Raw genomic sequence first — 19,399 nt, forward strand, 5'->3', positions numbered from 1 at the left:
AAGGGCCCGTTTAGGTCAGTCATATTGTATACAGAAGTGGGAGAGAGAGCACCGCTAAATTCTACAATCCGAATGCATTGCAGACACACAGAAATTACTGTTACAGTGTACTAATGGAGCCCAATTAATGAGTGAACTGCATATTTTCCGGTGAGAGAGAGCACTGGCAAATAGTCTTCGGTATATTAGTTTAATTAATCTGGTGTCACTCTGAGCCAGAATTTATGGCCAGCAGCTGAGTGCAAGGTCAGTGGGCCGGATCCGAGTTTTGCAAGTGCGAAATACTTTCCTACATTATAGAAGCGAATATTAAACTGGAACTAATATTCCAAAAATTTTGAACTTGGATAGCTTAGAATGAATATCTTTTTCTTTATTGCAAAGGAAAACAATTGATTTTCTAAAACATTCTCTGTCATACACAACTTGAAACAGGTCACGTCGACCAAATCTTATGGAAAAATTGACAGCGACGTATATCGGCAGGCAGTAAGATCTCTTGGCTTTTGGTTTGGCAGTACTCGACAGCCACTTCTAGGCGCAAGTAATAGAAGAAAGGCAGAGCGTTTTTGTTATCAAGTAACGTCTTCATCGATTACTTTAGTTTTAATGTAATCTATGAGTAATTGCTGGTGTTTGATTTTAACATGGAAAGAATTCTGTTGACAGTGAAAAAACCTCTTCTTGGGAAACTACTTGTATAGTGACCAAAAGGAACGAACTGATATTCAAGTACAGTGTTCCAGCAGCGGCATGAAGAAAATGATAGTAATAATGACGGTAATAATCCAATTATCCGGTAACTTCACACTTCCCAGTGGATCTTCACGAACTAAGAAAATTTCTGAATTTGTGAACATTTCAAAATAGCTTCACATCGAGCCTATGATGCCTACAAGGGTCTTTACATCCTGCTGACATGAGAATAACATAATCTCCGCGTCAGAAGCTTGTTTCTACTTAACCATTTAATAGACTCGCGTTTTATCCACCGTGACTACTTTTGTAAGCTCAGCACATCATCCGTTGCAGCTCACTCCTGGGGCTGGGAAATGTGGGCACAATGGTCTGGTGGAACTATCACAGGAGCAATGCGTGGGTCAGACATTTACTTTTAAGAAGCACAAACAGATTTACTTTGCCTCTGGTAACCTCAAGAGAAAGACGTTATAATCCAGATTTCGCAATACAAATCACGTTCCATCATTACAAACTGGGCAGAGCCAGGTTACGTTGGGAAACGACATAGCGGAAGTCATCGTAAACAGAAATACAGTCGCCAGTAAACTTACTTACATTAGAAAATTTTATTTTATTTTATGAAGCGATAGCCATTTAAAGTATGGGGCTCTTATTTTACTTGTAATTGATTCAACTAGAGACGTTGAAAAATTTGGTGCTGGACTGTGATTCGAATTCGTTTCTCCTCTTTCGAGGATCTGAATCACTCGGAACATTATAGTTCAACCATTTCGTTCCTTTTCGCAAGACTGCAACCTTCTCTAGGTCTCCTCCAAAGGTAAGTATGTGGGTCCGCATCCTGATCCAATACAAAAACATTCATAGTTTCAGTTCAAGCCCTATAACGTGCACACCGTCCCGCTAGTGAAAACCAACGTGCGCTTTTAATGTATATTCATGTTGTAACATTACAGGACATATTGGGACATATTGAAGTATTCGATACTGTAGACTTTTAGGGGATGTCGATACAGATATGCAAAATGTAAAGGGAAACTTTGGTGATGTTTAAATATTGTACTGTGTCAATATTAGGACATTTTGCACAGAAAGAACAAAAATAGAATTAATATAAGTATATATTAGTGTTAGTAACCTATTTTCATTCAATTTTGTAATTATATTTCATTTTGTAAAAGAAAGACTCACTGTTTGCTGTAGCTCTGATTAATTGTATAAATTATCAGTTTTGAGCTAAATTATTTCGTATAATATGGACAAAATACTTTTAAAAAACTCACCAGCTAAAGAGAAAGTCTGTAAATGAACGTTTAATGCACACTTCTGGAATTTTCTATGGAGAAATTCTATATTATCATCCCAAAAATAGGAAAACTTGTGAAATCTGTTTCATAACCTAATTTCGAAAGACGATTTGTATCAAGAAATATTGCTAAAAAGATATATTTACGTTTTGAAACAGGATTTAAATCATTTTACATATAAATAATTGTTCTAAATCACCCAAGAAATATCCAGAATCAAATGTCAAGATATTTCTGGAAACGTCGGTGCAAGTCTGGTGAAGGTTATCCGAAGGCTGGTAGAAAAATGTTATAAACTCTATTTTGAAATTATGCTTGTAAGAATTTATATGTGCTGATCCTTTTACTTGCTTTAATCTGTGCTAAAGTTCTGTAATGTCTGATTTGGTTTTAAGTCGTGAATTGCTATCGTATTGTGAACAAAGCATTGTCAAAGACTCTCATTGTTTGGAAGGATATTAGTACACCTAGGAGTTGTCAGTGGGCAGTTCGGATGTGCAGTGCGGTTGGCTGGGAGAGTCTGTTGTTGAGTCTGTCAGTTCTGTTTGTAAATAAACGTCTATAATGAAGAATTACTTGTTGTCGTCAATATGAACTCAAGAACTTTTGCACGAAGCAGACACCTCCTAATGCAACGTTTTAATTTGGTGTTGAGGAGCTGAAATGTTTTAATGTGTTGCCAGCAATCGCAATAGGTGTCATTATTTCTGGTCAAACACGCACACACCTTACCGTTGGTGAGTAAGCAACTGATATTTAAGCTATATTTGTGAATGCACGGTAGGCGTGCAGTTAGATTGTCGCTTAGGTACAAAAGTTTGTATCCTTAGTTTGGATCCAAACACCTAGCAGCTGGTAAGAAAAACCGATACGTAACATTTGATTTTACTTAGTTAACAATACGATTACGTGTTGGGTTCGTATCTCCGTCATATAACTTCACATCATGCACTTAATCTTTAAATGCATGCGCACTTTGTTACTTGAGCATGGAGGTATATCAGACATCTTTCGTGGTTAGTTAACAGGGACGAAAGGGTCTTGTTAGGAGTCCCGGTTTATTACAAAAATTGTCGTCTTTTATTTTCAAGTTTACGTTTCATTACTGGTATCGGCAAAAATTCCGGTAATTCATGACTCTTCATGGCTAGCCATCAATATGATATGATTAGATTACATTAGATCAATTCTTGTTTCATAGATCATGAAAACGATATTTCGTAATGATGTGTAACATGTCATTTTAATGAAAGGTTTCTTTACATACCATGATTCAATTTCTTTACAACAATTTCTTACTCCCTCTCATTCTTTTTGATCTCTCTCTCTCTCTCTCTCTCTCTCTCTCTCTCTCTCTCTATCATACACACACACACACATTCTTTTTTTCTTTATTTGTTTGTTTTGCTCGACTATCGGCGAGGCATCAAAACGTCTCTGAATGAGCTTCTTACTTTTTAGTACACTTACGAAATAAATATAAAAGCAACTGTGAGAGTTACTGATATATGATGCTTAATTTTCAGTCAGTTCGGAGTATTGTTAGTAACCACGCTCCAGTCCCTAAACCTAGTTACAGAAATGCGAATCAGACGCATTACGTATTCCAGGCCGTAGTAGCCGCGACTTGGAGACACCAGCTATGGTCACTTCCCAGCCCGCTGTACGATCACATCGGGTCGTCGTCTTTCTGCTGGTACTGTAACTGAGATTTGACAACAAGGCAACGTATGTTTGGGAACTCTGTGATCGACCAGTTCCTTCCTGGTGTGCACGAAATTTATCCTCAAGGTTCACTTGATTTTACCTGTCATTTCCATTGAATAATCTGATTTATTATCGTTTTAGGTGTAACAAAAGATTATAAATTTACGGTTTTCAGCCCAGGAAAGTCGTTGCACGTGGAAATCGCAACTAATCTCGTCCTTTAAATAGCGGTTTACGAGTGCTAGACATTATCGATCTCGTAAGAGTAAGCTAAGATACGTATTTCTACCCCAGCTCTATGGTAATGCGCTGACCTGAGAAAAAGCATCTGTTATGGTTCGCACTTCCAGTCTCACTAACTGTAACGTTTTTATCCCTTCTGTGAAAGAGCTACAAGCAGTCAGATAAAACATCGATAAGGAAATCGCAAAAAAATACTTTCGGCTCATAGTGCAATGGTGAAAACTTACAATGCTGCACAACAGGTAACTCCTCTTCCCGCCGCTGACAAGCAAATTTTGGGTTTCTAGGAATACAAAACTTTACTTACGAAATGCGACATTTGCACTGCACGACGTTTTCAACAAAGAGATGGCGCAATACAGTAGACCAAGTGGAAAGAAACACTTCCTATTTAAATTTGCGCATCCTAGACTGTTAGCTGTTCTGTGTAGGTGGCAGGTACGTGATTTTATTTCGGTGATTACAAAATAAAGTCGAATGTATGCACTGGGTAGTCGAGGCAGCTAGTTCATTGTGATTCGGTCAACCAAGTAAATGAATTTACTGAACCTGCTGCAAATTACTACAGGAAGCCTGTGTGTCAGAATTCTCATCCAGTGTGGTGCAACGGCGTTACGATAGAAAAATGAGCCACATACTTATGATATGCTTGTATATCTATAGACTTGGTTCGATTCCAACTTCTGTCAATGATTTTAGATAAGGTGAGACAGATTCCATTCTCTTCTGGCTACACCAAGTGAAGAAGATATAATGACATTGTGGTCTGAAATTAACATGAAAAATGATATTCCTTTTCTACAAAGTAGACGTTTGGATGAATCACAATAAAGACTGGAGCGGCGACACGTAGAAACCTTTCTTATACTTATTATTTATTTCTAGTGACGAAACAAACGCTATGTAGGCTCACAGGACATTTAGTCCATATTTTATCTGAGCTTCTGTATGTCGATAAAATCGGTTCTGAACTGGGAATGCAACTTAGACCGTACTTAACGCTCAATTTGATCCCTTCGTGAGAATACAGCACGGCTACAATTTGTTGTTTGTTCAGAACTGCAGATTCCTCAACATCTCCACATACTGCGCGTGAATGGGTTCGAATCCTGGCCTGGCACTATAGATTTCATTATGTATTATCAAGCTCTAGCATGAGAACACCTATCTGCTGGTGGATAATTATTTTAATGTTTAATGTATTTTCATTCGTTGTCAACACTAACGATATGTGACGTTTTGACACCCAGTGAGAGACAGAACTATTTGCGAGATCACTGTAAGTTCAAGATGTTAGTCCGAGCTGGACAAAAATTCGGAAGCTGACGCATCTTTGTGTGTAGTCAAAAGCGATATGATGTGTGGAGCTGTATTCCCAGTGAGCACTGAACTCTTCGTCATATTATTTATAGTTCAAACACGCTCACATGTCGCTGCTGGTGCAACAAACCCATATTTAACGTTCGTTTTCTGTAGAATATAACAGCGATTTGTGCCAGGTTGGAGTCTTGGGAAGGAAAAAAAAATAATGTTTCGTCTCGTCATTTCAGTTAAAACATCTAGCTACTGCCGAGAAAATCCGAAATGTCACAGTTGATTGTGCGTCGATATCTATCCGATTACGTTCTGAGTTCGAATCCCTGCCAAATACAAAGCCTTACCTCACGGCAATTCAAGTAAGTTACTTGTTAGGAACCAAGATTCAACATCTCTCGTCGTTCGTTAACAGGGACAACAGGTGCTGGGTAGGAATTCGCGTCCGGCAAAAATGCTTGCGCTATGAAATTTAAAGTTGGAATTTGCAAACTGGCTCTGTCTAAAATCGAGGTATATCACTCTCTGTATGCCTAATCACGAGTGACTGTTAGTATCCGTCAGGCACGAAATCATTGCTTAGTCTGCATGACCTGAGTTTGCACCCATATGCAGAACGAGACGGTTCGTCGTGTCATTTGAAGTTCATAAATATTCTCAATTAGCTGCTCGTGAATACCTTTAATTTTTAATCTTATTTTGTGTTTAATAAGTACGGTATGTTACTTTGAAGAGTAAATGAAGAATACGACAAATTTACTACGTGCATTACCTATCTGACGTAATAATGAGAGTGGTAAAATGTCAGATATGTCATTTATAGTAATAAATGTGAGCTACAAGCCTTAAGGGCAGTCTTATCTGTGATAAGGTGTTCCGTGATATTTGTAGTATCGTGGTATTACTTTACATTTTGAGTTATTGCGATACAGAACAGTTTTTTCTCGTGGTGACTTGTTGGAACCACTTTCAATAGTCAAACGACTGTACCAAGGAGCGATAAGGAGACCTGCTAGACAGTTGCGCTATGTGGGTTGCATGTGAATCAGGCGAAATTCAATTCAGGTCGTTCGGATACTATTGGGCATGAATAGACATCACGTGTATCGATTTCCATCGCGCTGGGGTAAGTCCTCCGGGATACGTTTATTCTCCTTAGTGTGTAAATATATTTGGAGCATGTCATTCAAAAACGTTTGAAATGACATAGACGGGAGCGGGTTGTTGTTAGGAGAGCAGAATGTATTAGACTCGCGGATCATGTGGTGTTATTGGCAGAGAGCGAAAGAAGTATGACTGAAATGTTAAAAGAATTGAACAAGAGTCGTGAGTAAATTGGAATGAGAAATAATAAGAAAAACGCAAAATGTCCGGTGATAGGTGCAAGAAAATCAAGAACAACTATAATGTTAGGCAGGAAGACACACAACAATTTAGTATTTTTAGATAACTGCGACGTGCTATTATGGACGACATTGGAAGTAATAAGGAGGTGAAAATACGTATAGCAATTGCCAACGAGACGTTTCATAACAGGAGGCTTTTATGTGGGTGCGTTGATAGGTGATAAAATAGGCAAGCACAGTGAGAAATGAGGTGGTGTTGAGTGGGAGAACAGAGAGAAATTTTAAAGGTAGCAGGATGAGCAAACACAATTGGCATGGACACTGAATGAGAAGAGATTGTTTATTGATGGTATGGAGGAAATGGTGAATGCAATAAGAAGAAGAAGAAGAAGAAGAAGAAGAAGAAGAAGAAGAAGAAGAACATACCAGGTGGTGGACAGCGTAAGAACACAAAATAGTTGTGAGAAAACAAGAGGGTAACAAATGATGGGACTGCATGGAGAGCTACATGTGAAGACCTGCCCTAGGGCAGAACACTCATGGTGGTGGTGTTGATGAAGAGGAGACTTATGTAGGATATTTTGCAAAACGCCCATTTTCTTGTAATCCAAATTTAAACAAAACATAGGCAGCTTATAATTTGTAGTCTATAAACGACCGTGAATTGCGTGACAGATGGAACTTGCCAGTATACCAGTTATTAGGACTTATTCCCACTCCACTGACGTATGGAGCGTGCGTACTGTGGCTGCTTAAAAGCCTCTGTGCGTGCTGTGCTTAGTCTCTTCTGGTCATCACGCTTCCTACAGTTACAATACGTAGGCGGTTTCAGTATATTCCATTCCTACATTCATCATGTAACGTCAGTTCTAGAAACTTTGTAATTACGTCTCCTCGCGATACTTTGCTCTTCCACGGGATAGTCTGTGTCTACCATGAACTGTCCGTTAGTCAGTAAGTGGAATAACTGGTTTTCCGACACATGTCGCCATGTAACTGTCGCTCTGTCTCCACGTCAGAGAGACGGAAATTCTGTGTGCCACATTTGAAGATGAGTCTGTAAAGGTTACAAAACTAGTTAATGGAATTACAAATAGTTCAAAAAGTGAGTTTTTGCAGTTTTCCGTATTTAAATTCAATGCACTAGTCACAGGCTCTCGGCGATCCTTAGGGGATATGCTTCATCGGTTGGGAGCGTGATGTGTCCCTCCGAGATTAATTTCACCTGGGCTTTAAGCGACTCACCGGTCAGCATTTACAGAGCTGCCAACTACATCTCACACCGGGAATATTACCAGGATTAGTTTGCATCGCAGCCTACGGAAGAGAACGCAAATCGAACGAGCATTCACAGTCATTCCCTCCATTGACTACCATTCGCCTATATTCAACAGTTAAGGATTCCTCCGGAAATATTCCAAGTAGACTTACTCTGCATATTGTACGTTTGTTTCCAAGCGCCTGGCTGTTCAATTTGAGCAGAAACTGTGTGACATTCTCCAACGGGTCAAAAAACCTGTGACCATTCGTGCCGCCCTTCTCTGTATACATTCAGTATCGCCTGGCAGTTGTATCTGATTAGGATCCAAGAATCTCGACCAATATTGGGGGATAAGTCGCAAGCGTGATTTGTAAGCAATTTCTTTTGTACACTGATTGTATTTTCCTAGAATTCTACCAACGAATTGCAGCCAGCCACCGTATTTCCCTAAGACTGCGACTATGTGACGGTTCCATTTCAAATCTCTAGAAATTTTTACACCCAGGTATTCATGTGGGTTGAGCGATTGCGAATTTGACTCGCTGCACTATACTCGTAGGATAAGGTTATATCGTTTTGTGAACCGAACAATTCTACATTTCGGGAACATTTAAACTAAGTTGTCATGCTTTGCACTACACTGAAATCTTATGAGGGCGTGGCTTCTTTCAAACAGAACTTTATTACAGGCAACTGCATCATTTACGGAAACACTGAAGTTCCAAATAGACCGCGTAAGCACCCCCCCTTCTCCCCTCCAAATTGCTGTCTGAAAACTGGAAGACCCATATGTAAACCACCTTCAGAAGTTCGTTCACTTTCCGTATCAGTTAATGTGTTAAAAACTTGACCTGAAGAAACATGACCCTTTGCAGTTGAAGACGCTCTGTTGTAAGAGAAGCTAGTTTTTTGAAAAGTCTCAATATTTATGTACTGAACTAGGTGTTGTACAATTCTATAATTTTCAGGTACATTCGGCGACGTATGTGGATACTGTCTGACAAATGTGTTGCGAATAAAGTGAGTAGTAAAGAAGTAATAAAGTGAAACATCAAGCCTGATGCTGACACCTTACTACACGAACAGCGAAAATGTAGAAGTGATAAAAGTCTTTTTCCTTTCATCATTCTGCCAGGGATGTCAGAGGGAAAAAAAGTTTCGAAATTATGTGTGAAGTTTGTTGGAAGTCGCCACGTGCTGCCTTTCACAAATGCTCGGTGAATATAGTCTCGATAATTTGCGCGCCATGAAATTATGCTGCCTTAGACGAGTACGCAGTTTTTAACTTTTAACGCCCGACTTATTGCGTAAACCTATGCCTTTAAATGAAGGACGGAAGGAGGATTGCATTTAATGTGCTATCGATGTCGAGGTCATTAGAAACGGGGCAGGAGTTGGCACTGCGTCAGGGAAGGGTAAAAGAAGTCCGCCGTTCCCTTTCAAAGGAACCATCCCAGCATTTGCTTGGAGCGATTCAGAAAAGTTACGGAATACGTATCAGGATGGCCGGATGCGGATTTAAACGTCATCCTCCCGAATGCGAGTCTAGTGTACTAGTTGACAGCTCGTCGTGTAGCAAGCGTTGCTGGTGATGGGATTCCGGGTTCGATTCACGGCTGGGTTGCTTTCTCCGCCCGGGAAGTAGGTGTCTGTGGTGTCATCATTTCATCATCATTCGTGATGGTGGCGAAACTGGACTGTGTAAAGGTTGGGGCTTTGTACAGGCGCTGATAACCGTGCAGTTGAGCGCCCCACAAACCAAACATCATCATCATCATCATCATCATCATCATCTTCATCATCATCATACCATGTACTAACCACTGCGGCAGCTCGCTTGGTATACATTTAAATGAGCAGATTAAGTCAGCATTTTTAGTATTTACATTGACTTCGTTCTTCATAAATGAAAGCAGGAACTACGACAAGACCAAGGAATTGGGATAACGAATGAGAAATACCTGATTGTGCTTCTGTTTGTAGATGACATGATTCAAGTTCACGAAATGACCTCCAAAGATCTATATACCACCTGAACGAAATATGCAATGAATACAACTTTAAAATTTCTAGTAATAAAACGAAAATAAGTGCACTCCGAGGAAAATACTCAGTCAGTTTAAAACTAGTTTTGGATAATCCTGCTTTAGAACTGGTCTCTTAATCTTTCATTTAGGCTACGCTGTAAGATCTGATTTTTACTCTGATACTTAAAATAAATTACACAAATTCTAAGCTGTCTGTGACACTGTTATCTGAACATTGGGCAATAAAGTACAAAAAGGTTGTCCCGAAATTCTATAACGTGGTCGCGGTTCCTGTATTATGCTATGAAAGCGAAAACATGGTTAAAAAAAAAACGAAAAATAAATCACACGGCAGAGATGAGGTTCCTAAGAAATTCGAAGAGCTGCACAACAAGAAATGATTAGGAATGAAGATACTAGAGAAAAATTAAGTATTTTCAACAGAAACTAAAAAATTCAAAAATATCGTGAAGACTGGTGAGAATGCTACGTCCCAGACTTCCCCAAAATATTCTGAACTACAAGCGGAATGGAAGACGTGATATTGAAAGGCCTCGGACGTGGGAGCAATTTCGTTTGAGAGACTATCCCGCGCGGCGACTACTGAAGTACTTATACATTATAGAATTCTTAAGTTGTACAAGCAAAATAAGTAAGTTTTAATGTAGTTTACGTTCACTGATGCAAAAAAAAATTTCTTGCTTTTTAAAGTGGGCTATGTTCTTTCTCAGGGTTCAAACTGTCTGCATGCCAAATTTGAACAATATATGTTAAGCGGTTTGGACTCGAAAACGAAACAGACTGTGTTACAAAGTAGAAAAGCAACTGAGAGAAAGAAGCGGCGTCGGTTTCTGCAGAAGGCGGCCATCATTTTGTAGGACAATGTTCGGGCACGCTCGGTTCAAGTCGTGACTGATTTGATCGGTATATGGGGATGGGGAGCGCCGCATCACGCACCACGCCTAAAGGATTTCTTGCTAACCATCTCTTCCGACACCATTAATGAATTAACCCTCTTGTCTGCCCACTTCTGTTGAAGGTTACACATCAGACAAATACCTTGTTGTTGTTGTTGTTGTTGTTGTTGTTGCTCTTGTCTTCAGTCCACAGACTGGTTTGATGCAGCTCTCCATGCTACTGTATCGTGTGGAAGCTTCATCTCCCAGTACCCATTGCAACCTATATCCTTGTGAATCTGCTTAGTGTATTCATCTCCTGGTCTCCCACCTCGATTTTTACCCTCCACGCTGCCCTCCAATATTAAATTGGTGATCCCTTAATGCCTCAGAACGTGTCCTACCATCCGACCCCATCTTCTAGTCAAGTTTTGCCACAAAGTTCTCTTCTCCAGTATCCTATTCAATACCTCCACATTAGTTATGTAATCTACCCACTTAATCTTCAGCATTCTTCCGTAGCACCACATTTCGAAAGCTTCTATTCTATTCTTGTTCAAACTATATATTCTCCATTATTCACTTCCATACGTGGCTACACTCCATACAAATACTCGGAGAAAGGACTTCCTGATACCTAAAGCTATACTCGATGTTAACAAATTTTTCTTCTTTAGAAACACTTTTCTTACCATTGACAGTCGACATTTTATATCCTCTCTACTTCGACCGTCATCAGTTATTTTGCTCCCTAAATAGCGAAACTCCTTTACTACTTTAAATGTCTCATTTCCTAATCTAATTCCCTCAGCATCACCCACCTTAATTCGACTACATTCCATTATCCTCGTTTTGCTTTTATTGATGCTGATCTTATATCATCCTTTCAGGACACTTCATTCTGTTCAGCTACTCTTCTAGGTTCTTTGCTGTCTCTGAATTAGAACGTCATCGGCAAACCTCAAGGTTTTAGTTTCTTATCCATGGATTTTAATTTCTACTCAGAATTTTTCTTTTGTATCCTTTACTGCTTGCTCAATAAACAGATTGAATAACATTGGGGATAGTCTACAACCCTGTCTCATTCCCTTCCCAACCACTGCTTCCGTTTCATATCCCTCGACTCTTATAACTACCACCTGCTTTCTGTACAAATTGTAAATTGCCTTTCGCTCCCTGTAATTTACCCCTGCCACCTTCAGAATTTGAAAGAGAGTATTCCAGTCAACATTGTCAAAGGATTTCTCTAAGTCTACAAATGTTAGAAACGTAGGTTTGCCTTTTCTTAATCTACTTTATAAGGTAAGTCGTAGGGTCAGTATTGCCTCACATGTCCCAGTATTTCCACGGAATCCAAACTGGTCTTCCCTGAGGTCGGCTTCTACCATTTTTTCCATTCGTCTGTAAAGAATTTGCGTTAGTATTTTGCAGCTGTGACTTATTAAACTGATAGTTAGCTAATTTTCACACCTGTCAACACCTGCTTTCTTTGAAATTGGAATTATTTCATTCTTCTTGAAGTCTGACGGTATTTCGGCTGTCTCATGCATCTTGCTCATCAGACGGTCACGTTCTGTCAGAGCTGGGTCTCCCAAGCCTGTCAGTAGTTCTAATGGAATGTTGCCTACTCCCGGAACCTTATTTCCACTAAGGTCTTTCAGTGCCCTGTCAAACTCTTCACGCAGTATGTCATCTCCCATTTCATCTTCATCTACATCCTCTTCCATTTCCATTATATTGTCCTCAAGTACATTGCCCTTGTATAGATCCTCTATATACACCTTCCACCTTTCTGCAATCCCTTCTTTGCTGATAACAGGGTTTCCATCTGAGCTCTTGATATGCATACAAGTGAATCTCTTTTCTCTAAAGGTCTCTTTAATTTTCCTTTAGGCAGTATCTATCATAACCCTAGTGATATGCGCCTCTACATCCTTACGTTTGTCCTCTAGATATCCCTGCTTAGCCATTTTGCACTTCCTGTCGATCTCATTTTTGAGACGTTTGTATTTCTTTTTGTCGGGTTAATTTACTGCATTTTTGTATTTTCTCCTTTCATAAATTAAATTCAATATATCTTCTGTTACCCTCTTTCTTTGCGCATGTCAAGTTCCGTAGGCCCAAATTGAGGAGCAAATCTTCTAGGTCATGGAACGTGTCAGTATCTACATCTACATCCGTACTCCGCAAGCCACCTGACGGTGTGTGGCGGAGGGTACCCTAAGTACCTCTATCGGTTCTCCCTTCTATTCCAGTCTCGTATTGTACGTGGAAAGAAGGATTCTCGGTATGCTTCTGTTTGGGCTCTAATCTCTCTCATTTTATCCTCGTGGTCTCTTCGCGAAATATAAGTAGGAGGGAGCAATACACTGTTTGACTCTTCGGTGAAGGTATGTTCTCGAAACTTCAACAAAAGCCCATACAGAGCTACGGAGCGTCTCTCCTGCAGAGTCTTCCACTGGAGGTTATCTATCATCCCCGTAACGCTTTCGCGATTACTAAATGATCCTGCAACGAAGCGCGCTGCTCTTTGTTGGATCTTCTCTATATCTTCTATCAACCCTATCTGGTGCGGATCCCACACTGCTGAGCAGTATTCAAGCAGTGGGCGAACAAGCGTACTGTAACCTACTTCCTTCGTTGTCGGATTGCATTTCCTTAGGATTCTTCCAATGAATCTCAGTCTGGCATCTGCTTTGCCAACGATCAACTTTATACGATCATTCCATTTTAAATCACTCCTAACGCGTACTCCCAGATAATTTATGGATTTAACTGCTTCCATTTGCTGACCTGCTATTTTGTAGCTAAATGATAAGGACCTATTAGTCTATGTATTCGCATCCCATTACACTTGTCTACATTGAGATTCTATTGCCATTCCGTGCACCATGCGTCAATTCGCTGCAGATCCTCCTGCATTTCAGTACAATTTTCCATTGTTGCAACCTCTCGATACACCACAGCATCATCTGCAAAAAGCCTCAGAGACTTTCCGATGTCACCCACCAGGTCATTTATGAATATTGTGAATAGCAACGGTCCTATGACACTCCCGTGCGGCACACCTGAAATCACTCTTACTTCGGAAGACTTCTCTCCATTGAGAATGACATGCTGCGTTCTGTTATCTAGGAACTCCTCGATCCAAGCACACAACTGATCTGATAGTCCGTATGCTCTTACTTTGATCATTAAACGACTGTGGGGAACTGTGTCAAACGCCTTGCGGAAGTCAAGAAACACGGCATCTACCTGTGAACCCGTGTCTAAGGCCCTCTGAGTCTCGTGGACGAATAGCGCGAGCTGGGTTTCACACGGCCGTCTTTTTCGAAACCCATGCTGATTCCTACAGAGTAGATTTCTAGTCTCCAGAAAATTCATTATACTCGAACATAATACGTGTTCCAAAACTCTACAACTGATTGACGTTAGAGATATAGGTCTATAGTTCTGCACATCTGTTCGACGTCCCTTTTTGAAAACGGGGATGACCTGTGCCCTTTTCCAATCCTTTGGAACGCTTCGCTCTTCTAGAGACCTACGGTACACCGCTGCAAGAAGGGGGGCAAGTTCCTTCGCGTACTCTGTGTAAAATCGAACTGGTATCCCATCAGTACCAGAGGCCTTTCCTCTATTGAGCGATTTTAATTGTTTCTCTATCCCTCTGTCGTCTATTTCGATATCTACCATTTTGTCAACTGTGCGACTTCAAGAGAAGGAAGCACAGTGCAGTCTTACTCTGTGAAACAGCTTTGGAAGAAGACATTTAGTATTTCGGCCTTTAGTCTGTCATACTCTGTTTCAGTACCATTTTGGTCACAGAGTGTCTGGACATTTTATTTTGATCCACCTACCGCTTTGACATAGGACCAAAATTTCTTACGATTTTCTGCCAAGTCAGTACATAGAACTTTACTTTCGAATTCATTGAAAGCCTCTCGCATAGACCACCTCACACTACATTTCGCTTCGCGTAATTTTTGTTTGTCTGCAAGGCTTTGGTTATGTTTATGTTGGCTGTGAAGTTCCCTTTGCTTCCGCAGCAGTTTTCTAACTCGGTTGTTGTAACACGGTGGCTCTTTTCCATTTCTTACGATCTTGCTTGGCACATACTCATCTAACGCATATTGTACGATGGTTTTGAACTTTGTCCACTGATTCTCAACACTATCTGTACTTGAGACAAAACTTTTGTGTTGAGCCGTCAGGTGCTGTGTAATCTGCTTTTTGTCACTTTTGCTAAACAGAAAAATCTTATTACCTTTTTTAATATTTCTATTTACGGCTGAAATCGTCGATACAGTAACCGCTTTATGATCGCTGATTCCCTGTTCTGCATTAACTGATTCAAATAGTTCGGGTCTGTTTGTCACCAGAAGGTCTAATATATTATCGCCACGAGTCGGTTCTCTGTTTAACTGCTCAAGGTAGTTTTCAAATAAAGCACTTAAAAATATTTCACTGGATTCTTTGTCCCTGCCACCCGTTATGAACGTTTGAGTCTCCCAGTCCATATCCAGCAAATTAAAATCTCCACCCAGAACTATAACATGGTGGGGAAATCTACTCGAAATATTTTCCAAATTATTCTTCTGGTGCTGAGCCACAACAGCTGCTGAGCCTGGGGCCTATAGAGACATCCAATTACCAGGTCTGAGCCTGCTTTAACCGTGACCTTCACCCAAATCATTTCAAAATTAGAATCACCGTCAATTTCCTTCGATACTATTGCACTTCTTATCGCTATAAACACACCTCCCCCTTTACTGTCCAGCCTTTCTCTGCGATATACATTCTAATCTGAGTTTAGGATTTCATTACTGTTTACATGTGGTTTCAGCCATCTTAGAGTAATTATTAAGACTGCAGCTGGAAAGAAGACAGTCACAAACATGACAGAACTAAATAATATTAAGTGAACCTACTCGAGCCAAAAGTCAAACTTAACACCATTTGCAAATTTTAACAGTCCTATACTCAGATATAGTCTTGTAATTGTATTAACTTTTTAATTATTTGTACCTTCAACTAATTGTTTTTGTAACTGTATTAACTTTTTAATTATTTGTACCTTCAACTAATTGTTTTTGTAACTGTATTAACTTTTTACTATTTTTTGTGTCTTTAGCTGTAGCCATTGCTTAGTTTTAGTTACTGCTAATACTTTTTTCATTTTCTCAGTTTATTCTCTTCCATTCTGTAATAGTTCTATTGCAATTATTAGTCTCTCCTTTAGTTCATTAGTCAACCATCTTTTCGGTTTAAATTGTTCATAACAAACATCACTATCAGTATCACTTTAGCAAATTTCAATTTAATTCTAGCTTCCTACAATACTCTATTAAATATTAAGCTTACTGCTCTCTGCTGGCAGCATCGGCCTCTTAAATCACTCCTCTTTCCCTTATTTCCACCCTAAGCTGTTTCAAATACTCTAATTACATTATTCCTCTTACGACATAGGATACTCAGTGACACACAGCTGTCACCATTTTGGTCATATTCTCCCTGCACCGAATACCACTAATCCATTTTCTATACTCCCGCAACCTCAGGAAATCTCTTGCTGTCGCTTTTCCTTCGGCTCTCGTGGAGTCACAAACAGGGCGCGCAAAATCTCGGACACCCCTGTATGATGTCACTTGGCGGAAACACCGGTCAGTGCCCCTCGCGGCAGGTAGTGCCTAACAAAGGGACAAACCAGTCTGCCACCCTACTCCAGGCTGCTCAGCGGAACGCGTCCGAGCTTTTAGCAGCTCACTGCAACATTCAGTCTTTACCTGCGCATTACGAAGAACTTAGCCTCCTCTTCCACCAACTAAACTACCACGTAATCCTCTTATCCGAAACGTGGTTGAAACCACACATATCCTCTGCATCTATTCATCTCCCAGGGTACACATTTCTTAGGGCAGACAGATCAAAAAAGCGAGGTGGCGGGGTCGGCGCATATATACGAACAGATCTCAAAGCGAAAGTCTTATCTACGTCAAATCCTGCTGAAGAAAAAGAGGCTGAATTCATGTTCATTGAAATAAATATACGAAGTCGGAAATTCTTGACTGGCGTCGTGTACAAGCCGCCAAAAATAAGCTCAATGAGTTCCTTCCAGTCGGAATTACATTCACTTCAGTGTCAATACGAACATGTCATCGTAATGGGTGACTTGAACATAGACCTGCTAAGAGACACTCCCTCCGCAATAAACCTAAGAAGATTGTTCAGTTGCAATAGCATGAACATTCTTCCATTACAACCTACACACCATAAGGCGCACAGTCATACTCTTATAGACGTGATCGCAACGAAACAGACAAAGTAAGAGATGTTGGTCAATCAGCAGCCCCTGGCCTCTCAGCACATTATGTAATATTCCTGGCCTACTCTGTGCAGCCCCCAAGGATCAAATCGCGTTACATAACTTGTAGGAACATGAAACGTATTGACCTTGACGCTCTAAAAGCCGATTGCTCAGAAATCTCATGGCATCAAATAATCAGAACACCTACAAGCGACGGCAAAATTAATGAACTTGGTTATAAACTCACTGCCCTCTTTGACAAACATGCACCTGTGCGCACAGTCCGTGTAAGAAAATCTCCTGCTCCATGGCTGACAGCTGAATTACGTCAAATGATGACTAATAGGGATGCTGCCCACAGGCGTTTCAAGGCAAATCCGAAACCCGAACGTTTTGAAGAATATAGAAAGCTACGGAACAGAGTGAAACAATGCATTCGCAATGCCAAAATCAGGCACGCTCGCTCCCTTGTATGCAGCGATCTGACACCCACGACTCTATGGAAGAATCTCCGTAGCTTGGGGGTCGGAAAGCCAAAATCGGAAACTACTTTTCATGTGTCAGCTAACGAATTAAATGAATTCTTCTCTGCACCTCTGAATACCAGCACGGTTGATAATTACCGTCCACAAGAATCCCCAAACAGAATAACTAACAACGATACCTTCCATCTAAAACATGTAACAACAAATATGGCAAGAAAAGCAATAATGAAAATCTCTTCTGATGCAATAGGCAACGACAGTATCGGTATAACCATGATTAAGAATGTTGCCGATATCTTAGTACCTGTCTTAACTGACATATTTAATTTTTCCCTCGTGAACGGAATATACCCCACTGCATGGAAAAGAAGCATAATTCGACCCATCCCTAAGGTCGAAAACCCGCAACTGCCTAGTGAATACCGACCAATTAGCATACTGCCTGCTGTTTCCAAAGCACTGGAATATATTGTTCATGACCAAATCACTGAACACTTGCATGAATTCAGTCTATATGACAAATTTCAATCCGGTTTCCGTAAACATCACAGCACAAACACTGCTCTAATTAAAGTAACTGATGACCTGAAATATGCCATCGACAATCGAAAGGCAACAATATTGACGCTACTGGACTTCAGCAAAGCTTTTGACACTGTTAACTTTGACATATTACTCAGAAAAATGCAACAGCTTAATTTCTCTGATAGTGCAATGAGATGGTTTGAAAGCTACTTAAAAGACAGACAGCAATGTGTTGTCTGTGCAAATGAAAAATCTTCCTGGAAACATGTTTCTTCGGGAGTGCCACAAGGATCAGTCTTAGGACCACTTTTGTTTTCTTTATATGTCAACGATATTTCGTCGGTTTTGTCCTCCTGTAAACATCATTTCTATGCCGACGACCTCCAGCTCTACCTAAGCGTCAGACCTGAAGACGTTAACACTGCAATCGCTCTGATGAATGATGATCTGTCTTCAGTAGTGACATGGGCGAAAAACCTGGGGCTTAAATTAAATGCAAAAAAGACGCAAGTAATCTTAATAGCCCATCAGAAATTAATAAGTTCAGATTTCCACGAACGGCTACCTCCTATTCTGCTCGAAGGTACTCCAATACCATATCAGAAAACAGTGAAGAACTTGGGTGTAACTTTGGACGAGCATCTCAACTGGGCGGAGAATACAGTCGCAGTGTGCCGAAAGACGTTTGCTTGTCTCTATGCTCTCAAAAAGTTTCGGAACATATTCCCACAGGACTTGAAACGCCAGCTCGTGCAAGCACTCGTTCTACCGAACCTCCACTATTGTGATGTGATTCAACAAGGCATGAGTAGTGAAAACAAAAGACGGCTAGAGCTAACCATGAATGCCTGTGTGCGTTACACCTGCAACATTCGCCGATATGATCATGTTAGTGCTTCATACTCCGAGCTAGGGTGGCTGCGGCCGGACAAACTGCGTGACTACCACACTCTATGTCTACTTCACCGACTCCTCATCGCGCAAGCACCCCAGTACCTAGCTTCAGAGATTAAAAACCTGTCATGCCATCATAATCGAAACACGAGGTCACTTATCTGGTATCCTAACTGTGCCCACTCACAAAACAAAAACTTTTGCAAACTCCTTCTCAGTTGCCGCTGTCCGCCTCTGGAACAAACTGCCCCTTACCTTGAGGAAAATTCAATCTCCTGTTGCTTTTAAGAAGAAGTTGAAGCATTTCCTACTATCATCCGCATAAAATTCTCCACAAAATTAATGTGCAAGGCCAATCCTCTCATCTGTCAAATAGCAAAGCCAGCGTCTC

The sequence above is a fragment of the Schistocerca gregaria genome, unplaced genomic scaffold (assembly GCF_023897955.1).
Source record: "Schistocerca gregaria isolate iqSchGreg1 unplaced genomic scaffold, iqSchGreg1.2 ptg000256l, whole genome shotgun sequence".
Taxonomy (NCBI): domain Eukaryota; kingdom Metazoa; phylum Arthropoda; class Insecta; order Orthoptera; family Acrididae; genus Schistocerca; species Schistocerca gregaria.